General features: G+C 32.7%; 1 long non-coding RNA gene across 1 annotated transcript; it reads right to left on the bottom strand.

Annotated features, from left to right (window-relative positions):
- LOC113717589 (uncharacterized) lies at positions 1–6547 on the bottom strand. Its single transcript, XR_003454434.2, has 2 exons — positions 4967–6547; positions 1–270 (listed from the first exon to the last, which is right to left on the bottom strand). It is a non-coding gene; the product is annotated as an uncharacterized lncRNA (long non-coding RNA).
- Between the last annotated feature and the right edge of the window lie 2841 nt (positions 6548–9388).

Consider the following 9388-nt stretch of genomic DNA (forward strand, 5'->3'; position numbering starts at 1 on the left):
TTTTAAAAGCAAATCCAATTGCTCCAATACCATTTCTTAGAATAAAAGTCATAATCAATACTAGCATAGCAAATTAATCAGAAAAGTTGTTCAAAGTTCTATAACAATAGCAAACAATGCTGCCACTAGCATAAAATTAAAACAAAAGATTCTTCAGGTTGCAAAAGTTGAAAGAACTTGTACAAGCTTCGAAGCTTCCAACCAAATGAGGGGCTTTATTGATCGCCAAGAAAGTGATAGACATCACTATCAATCTTTAGTTGCTACCACCTGTGCACCAAGATAATTGGTATAAGAAATAGACCCAATAAAAAGTAGTATAGTTTTAGCAATAGGCAGAACTGTAGCAATAGATGTTGCGCAGCTTGAGGATATTGCAACCAGCAGAACCAAATAAGCAACACTTTGTCGAAATGAAACTGTGAAACTTGCAATCCTCAAGAATGAAATACCAAATTACTACAAATATAGGAAATTCATCCCCCTCCCCCCTCCCACAATCTACAAATTAATATAGACTATTATTCATTAATAATCAGCCCAAACAAATCATATGTACCACAACAAATTGCCTACAAAAATCTCATTTAACTTGATCTCAACATAAAGTTCAGATAATTCGTTACAATGAAGTGACATATAGCAATAAAATACCATAAAGTAAACACCTAAGAGTATTATTTAGACATAGTAACAAATCATGAAGTCAAGCAATTGGTGCTCCAAGTGCATCTTGAATTGTTTGTTGCAAATCGTATGGTCTAATCAATTGCTCATTTGGATTCACAACAATTTGTACATTTATCTCATACCAATTTGGTCTAAGAGTTGTCCCCTGACTTCATCCAACGGATTCATACTATGTAAATATCCCTTTGTCACAATTTTTGTTTGATGAAACAAACTTTTGAGTGAAACCATATTCCCTACCTATTAAAAGAGTCAATAAATAGAAGAATCAAAGTCATGCTCAATTTTTGACCATGTCTACTTGAAAAACTAAAGAGTAAAAAAGGAAAAATTCTAAAAGAAATATTGTAAGACTGAAAAAGAGGCATCCATTTTTTTCAATAATTCAGCTACTGAAATTAACTTTCTGTAATTTTCATTTATTTTTCATGTTTTCCTCTTTGTTAGCCTAATTTTAGATTCACCACCTAAAAGTTTAGTAGTTCTAGATACTTAAAGAGATCGCACTGGGCTATGGTTTGAAATATTGTTAGATGATGACAAAGGATATCTCGAGCTATTTGGTGTGCTGCAACCTCCATGTTGCACTAAAACTAGTTTCTTCAAATTGGCAATTTCCTCATCTTGTCGTTGAAGTCTTTCCTCCATTCTTGATAATGTTCACTTTTGCTCAACAGCTGTGCAGTGGCACGTGCTGCGACTAGGGATGTCTCCCTATAAGTTTTTTGCTCAACAGCTATCTGTTTTTGATGCATCATAAGTTTGAATGCTAGTATTCCACAATTTTATCAATTCTTTAATCAGAGGCTACAGATAAACATCAATATTGTTTTCAAGAAAGAATGGTCTAGGTATTAACAAAGACAGCATGAAGTATGGTTGCTTCATAAACATCGATAGAGGTAAGTTATATGGTATTAAAACTGCAGGCCAAATACTGTATGAAGTATTCATATTCTTGAATGGATTAAACCCGTCAGATGCCAATCCCAGTCTAACATTTCGACAATCCTTGGCAAATTCTAGGTGTAGATGGTCAAAAGTCTGCCAAGTTAGAGAATCAGTTGGATGTCTCATATAACAATCTTTTGTATGTTTTTCTTCATGCTATCTCATATGAGATGCAATTTTAGAAGATATAAAGAGTCTTTGCAACCTAGCTTTTATGGGAAAATGCCTCAACACTTTATGAGGAATTTTTCTTTTTTCACCAGTTGGATCATTTTCTGAGACAACCTACCCAAGCTCTTTACATGTTTCGCATGAAGTTCTTTTTTCAGCACTACCCCCAATAAAGAGTACAATCATTAGGACAAACATCGATCTTTTCATAACCCAGCCCTAATTCGTTCATCAATTTCTCAACCTCATAGTAAGAAAAAGGCAAATTATTCATGACCTCAGGAAATGTTTATCTCAGTAGATCAAGAAGCATATTAAAAATCTTGTTCCTCAACTTACCAAGACATTTTAGGTGAAGCAAACGAATAATAATGGCCAACTTCGAGAAAGTTTGGCAACCATTGTACAATTCCTTTTAAGAGTCATCAATTAATCTGTAAAATTTTTTTGCCTCTAAAATAGGAATGTGCCCTGTTCCATTCACTTCATTTGTTCTAAGTGGTATCCCAAATACATCATGCACTAAGTCTCGCATGTCATTAGTCTCATTTGGAACCCCAAGTGAAGTATTTTTAGAATTAGATGTGGCTACATTGTAGTTTGAAAGTTCTCCATGTGCTATTCAATTATTATAACCCTTGATAAATCCTACCATCTTCAAATGATCATATGCTTGCATTTTAGTCATACAAACACCCATTCCACAATTTTTCGCAAGGACACAAAATCATTCCATCACAGCTTGATTTAGAAAATGCAAATTCTAGAAACATTTTAAGTCCTATCTCGTACTTTTCACTTTTTCTTAGGAAATCCATCCAACTCTTATGCATACCTGTACTATATACAAATGTGTTCCAACAAGGTTTAAATAACATGACAATGAGAATCACATATTAGTATTTAAAAGATTTAAAATCCCCATAGAAGTTATTTTAAAACACTTAATCAAAATCAAACATAATACACAACATACATTCATGAAAATAAAATAAAATTTGTTACACACCATACATTCATCAAAATACAATAAAATTTGTACCATCCTAAACTAATTCATGGTACTGCTTTTTCTAAAATGCATCATTTGGTGATTTTAACAACAAGCCACCTTAAATTCGCATGTAATTTAGGACATCTACGGTTCTCAAATATGCAGAGTTTAATTTTTTACCCAATCTACATATTTATTGGAATAAATAGAAAATGAATCAAAACATGATTCTTATACCATTTGAAAGATCATTGTATCAGCTTTCATTAAGGATGGCAATAGGGTGGGGTTGGGGCGGGGGACCCCTCCCCCGTCCCCTGTCTTGCTGCCTACAAATTCCCCCCACCCCCACCCCGGCCCCATCCCCCGCTCCCCCCGCCCCATCCTCGCCCTGCCCCGCTTCTCTCGCGGGTGTCCCCGTGGGGCTAATAAATATTTGTTATATAATTTTATTATAGTTAAATTTTAGCAAATAATCAAGTATTAAAATATCAATACATCACTAAATTATTATTCATTGTAATTTCACAATTGAAACTTATAAAAACAATCAAACAAAAGTTATTTGTATACAATCCAACATGATGAAACAAATACAACTAAAGTAGTCAAGTTTTCACTTTTGGCACAAATACAATCACTAATTTATTATTGTGCTTGTGCTTTTTATTTTGAGAAAAAAATGTTGTTGTATTAAGTGTAATTGATGATTTAGTATAAATGTATTAGTAAATTTCGTATAATAAATTAATAATTTTTATTAGTACATATATATAATTATTAGCATAATTGATAATATCAATTATATTACATATACTAATATACATTATATAATACATAGAACTAATAATATCATTATCATAAGTTTGTAACTAATTAAATTATATATTATATATATAATTATATACATATATATATTTTATATATTTATTTTTTTAAAGCGGGTGGTGTGGCGGGGGTACACTCCGCCGTCCCTCGCCCTTCTTCTAAGCGGGGGGAAATAATTTCCCCTGCCGCCGCCCCACCTCCTGCCTCATTAGCCCCTCGCGGGGCGGGTGCCTACGGCCACCTGTCCCTATTGCCATCCTTAGCTTTCATGTGCAACTAATGACATCCAATTTGGACATTTCTACACCAATTTATGATCAAAATAATAAAGGCATGCATAGCTGACGTTGATTACTTTAGCTCTTGCTAGTGCCTTGTGGAATTGATGTTACTTGCTATACACTTGTCGAAAAACTATAAAATTTGTACCATTCTAAACCACACTTAGGGTACTACTAGGGGTGAGCATTCGGTGCAAATGCGGTAAATCGGTGCGCTGAATTCGGTTTTTTCGGTTATTGCACCTATAGAAATCTAAACCGTTTTCAATTTCAAATTGGGCATTACCGAATTCATGCGGTACCCGATTTCAAATTCGAAAACGGTAATGAATTCGGTCCAACCGAATTCATCTATTATGTAAAAAAAAACCCTGAAGCAAATTAAGAGAATATATAAAACCAATCTTTATAGTTCAGCAACTACCAACCCCCGCAAGCCATGAGAAAGCTACAAATATTAGACTGAAAATATGTAAAGAAGCTAGACATATGTAGGCCTTCTACTGGTTTGTAGTTATAAAAGCTAAATTGCTCTCTTCGATATGTTCTAGACTTGCTCCAATGCTTTCCATTACTTATTCAGGAGCTGATTACTTTTATTGAGCTTATTAAGGTGACCTTTCTGCTTATTTATACATAGATGTTTCTTCTTTTACACATTGCAGAAAATTCATATCCAGAATCCTAGGTACAACTTCTGGAGCCGTACTTTCACTAGATGTGCACCAGAGATTGAGAATCTCCACGGACAAGGAGGTAAAATTTTCATTTTAGCAAGTTTTTTCCTTTTTAATTTTTCTAACGGGTAAAAGGTGGAATTTTTCCCCAAGGCCTTAACTTTTAAAGGCTGCACAACTGGAGAGAGCTTTCTTGTGTATAAAATACAAAGCTTATGTTATATCACACCTAATCTAAACTACTACAACAGTTAGAGTTTGCAATTCGAAGCTCAGATTTCGTCCCCTTATCAATTCAGGATAACAAATTTCCTAGTCGATCTTGGCCCATTTTAATGCCAGATACACAGAGCCAAAAACAGAGGAGCACTTACCTAAGCGAGCCAGAGATGAGCAGTGATGAACCAGCGATGAACCAGTGAGATCTTGGTGCTTCGTCTTCGACACTCGGCAGCGATGAACCAGCACGGCAGGACACAGCCGACAGGAGGCGTAGAGCGCGGCGGACTGGCGGAGGCCGGAGAGGCGGAGAGCAGCTTCGATTTGGGAATTGGGACTTGGGAGTGTTAGTGCTGTGAAAGCCCTAGGTGACGGCAGTCACGGCACCATGCAATATTGCAAATTTGCAATGGTTGTTTTCTCACTTGTCATCAGCTGAAGATGAAATCCGACTCTTCCCAAATGAAGTGATTTTGTAATTTTTAATTTATAAATTGGGGCTCCTAAATTATAATACATTCATTATGCTCCTCAATGATTTAAAAATTATTACTGATTTGATCCCCAAATTTATTCATAATTGAACACATTACTTATGTTCAAATCATTTTGTGGTTTAATTGGCATTTATTTGATCACTTATACCTAAAATCCTTGGTCTATGATTTAAGAAACACATAAAAAGTGATTAATTTAAACTAATTTAGTTAGTAGTTACAATGAATTTATAATTTACAATGATTAATAATAAGTAATATTAGTTACAAACTTATAAATTACAATGAATCAATGATTAGTGATAAGTTACATTAGTTACAAACTTATAATTTATTTCAAATCAAAATAAAACTTATTTACTTGATTTGCAACTCACATGCATTCACTTACACAGCTTAGTTATTTTGTCTATACTTAAAGCCTTAAGATTAGTAAATAGATAATATGAATTTTAACTTATTTGATCACTTATACCTACAATCCTTAGTCTATGATTTAAGGAACACATAAAAAGTGATTAATTTAAACTAGAATAAACCTTAGACTGTACAATGATTAGTAATAATTTATGAATTTATAATTTACAATGATTAATAATAAGTAATATTAGTTACAAACTTACAAATTACAATGATTAGTGATAAGTTATGTTAGTTACAAACTTATAATTTATTTCAAATCAAAATTAAACTTATTTACTTACATATGTTATTGTGAAAGTCAATACACTAATACATTGATTTGCAATTCATATACATTCACTTACACTGCTTAGTTGTCTTATCTATACTTAAAACCTTAAGATTAGTGAATATATAATGTAAATTTAGAGTACACTAATACTTGCAAGTTATAGATTACGCATTCAAATATTCAATAATTCAAACATGAATGATGTATCAAATTACCAATATCTAAATTCTAATTACTAATTATGTTTATTGTTTAATATTTAGTATTATACATATATGTATTAATTATTATCTAATTCTAGTCATGTTAGTATGTTACTCATGTATAAAATAATAACTATTATAGTTATCTTATATTGTAATGTATTACTATGCATTATTGTAGTCATATAACAATTAATAAATACTAAAATAATATAAATATATTGTACATTATTATATATTATTAGTATTATAAGTACATGATATGATGATAATACCATATACTAATTATTATTAATAGCATTTACCTATATAATATAATAAAGTATTAGTAGTATATACTAATACTAAATAGCATTTGTCTATATATTATATAATTTTATATATCAATTTGGTATTCGAATGCGGTAATGCGGTACCCGATTTCAATTACCGAATTTTGAATTCGAAATCGGTTATTACCAAATTCATAATCTCATTACCTATTTTATACCATATTAGAATTCGGTGAATTCGGTATGTACCGAATTGGTACCGAATTACCAAATACCCGATTTCAAATTACCGAATTGAATTTGAAATCGGTTATGAATTCGGTACGAACCGAATCTGCTCACCCCTAGGTACTACTTTTTTCTAATGCATCATTTGGTAATTTTAACTAAAAGACAGCTTAAATTCACTTGCAAGTCAAGACATCTATAGATTTGTGTTCTGCTTCTCCTTTACCCTTCAAAGAATACAGTATTTTTCTCAAGATGGACCTCCAGACCATCTTGGCCAACACCCGGCATGTTTACCCTCAACAAACAACTACCATTCACTGGACTATGCTTTACAGGCATCAGAGGCCCTCCTATTTGAATGGGTAAGGAACCAACCTCTGTGTTGGTTTTTGTTTTGGCAGGGAGTTTGAGCTCCAGGTGGGGAAGAAACAAAATAGAGTTTGGTAATTGATAGGTACTGCATACCTAAAAATGAATAAGTGGAACTCAACTATCGAAGGGTTAAATAGATTAACTATACATATTCTTAATTTATGGCCAATTTTGAAGCTTAATCATCTTAATTCAACATAATAGAGCAATTTAAAGTCCAAAAACAGGAACCATTGTTGATACAATTCATAAATGGTTTCAAAGATGGCTAAAATATCTTATATAATCACACAAAAAAGAAAAAATCAAAGACTAGTAGGTGTATTCAATGAATGAACAATCACATAGTCTAATAAGCAATTACATACCTTCAATGAACAAACAAAGAGAGCAATGGCAGCTGCAATGCACTTCAACAGAAAAAAAACTCAAAAGAAAGGCTCGATTGAGAGATGTAAAGAGTTAGAGAAGAGGGGTTTTGATGAGAGAGGTGCAAGGTTCTAATGAGAGAGAGAGGTTTTGGTGAGAAGGAGGAGTTCTGATCGATAATATAATGGAGACGGATGTTCCATAATTTTGAGAAGGGAAAAAGTTTTAGATGCCTAAAAATTGTGCCAAAAAAAGGAACGACATCATTTTTTATTATTTTTTCTTTTTTCAAATCCTTTGAGATATCTCACATAGAGTCAACTGCCATAATAGGTATTCTAAAGGGACATAGTATTTTTAAATAAAATAAAAATAGTTGGAGAATGGATTGTTGGGCTGATGTGTCATGATAGAAGTGTTATAAGGACATATATAAGCAAGTGTCCTTATAGGTATGTCGGGAAAGGTTTTTTTTGTTGTAGTGAGAAATTCTTGTAGAATCAGCAGTGATGTAGCCGAAAAAATCATATAGCCACAAAAATAACCTTCCTATGGTTATATATATGTTTCTAATGAATTGTCAACATGGTTTAGCTTCAATCAACAGCACCTGTACAAGCTGTCGCTGGAGTAGCATTGTGCTATTTGCAGAATTGTGTATTTTTTGATGAGAAATCGGGCAGAGGGCAATAGACATTGCACAATCTACAGATGCACACTCAAAGTGAAGCAAGTAACTATACAAGTTTACCAATATATCACCCTAGAAAACTTCAGATAATGCATACAAAGCTTGGAGATTGGTTTAGTTACCTAAAGAAATCTCTCCACAACAACTCGTGCATCAACCAGTTCAATCTAGTGTCAGATGAGCCATTTCCACCATTATTCTAGGTAGATGCAGAAGAAATTGTATTGCAGAAAATCATTGCATTAAAAATGTTAAACTTTAGGAAAATATCAAAATGCTTTAAATCAAGCAGGAAATAAACAAGTGATAGTCCCACACCATGACCTACAAATATACAAAACAAACGGTAGAACTAAACTTAACCTAAATGAAGCAGCTATTGGAAAAATATAGCTAAAAAGAAAAGGGAAAGGTAAAATCATGCTTATAAAGGTCTGGTCACATAGAACCCCAATGTTTCTTTTTTTTTTTATTTATGAAAATATAAGAATCAATCACAACAAAAGTTAGTTGGCCAAATCTGCTTATATTTCAAGAAATAGGAGCTTACCTCTACGTGATGCGATTCCTTCACATACTTTCTAAACCAGAAGTAAAGCCCTAAAATAGTTTGCCAACCAAATCAAAACCTAAAATAGAATTATCCATCAGAGCATATTGTACACAATGGAATTTTAATTAACTCTAAAAATTATCATTGGCCTATAAATTATTTCTGTGGCTTATTTTTATCCAATCAGATATTGTCACATGTCATGCACACTTAGAAATTTGGCTATTCGGTAGTCAATCATGTCTCTCCACATGTCAAGTTGAGGTGTCCCGACCAATTAAAATTGTTGAGATGTCTCTGTTAATCAAATGATGCCATGTCACATGTCTATGTGACTTGACAAATTATGGATAAATATCTAAATAATTATCTCTTAACTAAAGAAATAATATTTCGAGTTGTTTAATCCATGTATATGTTTTATATGCTGCAATGGTTCGTCCAATTAAATTGTGCCATGTCATATATCCTTACAAGTTTCGACAATCAGGAAAATATTGATTAATATTATCTCTTTATTAATAAATATAAAATGAAGAGGTGATATTTAAAGTGGAACAGTTCTTATATGACTGCATGTCTTACAAGATAAGTAAAATGGCATACACGTCTACCCTATTCTACAACTATAAATAGGGGTTCTCTCCACCAAAGCTCACACACCATATATCTCATACTCTCATATATTCTTAAAA

This window comes from Coffea arabica, chromosome 11e (genome assembly GCF_036785885.1).
Source record: "Coffea arabica cultivar ET-39 chromosome 11e, Coffea Arabica ET-39 HiFi, whole genome shotgun sequence".
In the NCBI taxonomy this organism is placed as follows: Eukaryota; Viridiplantae; Streptophyta; class Magnoliopsida; order Gentianales; family Rubiaceae; genus Coffea; species Coffea arabica.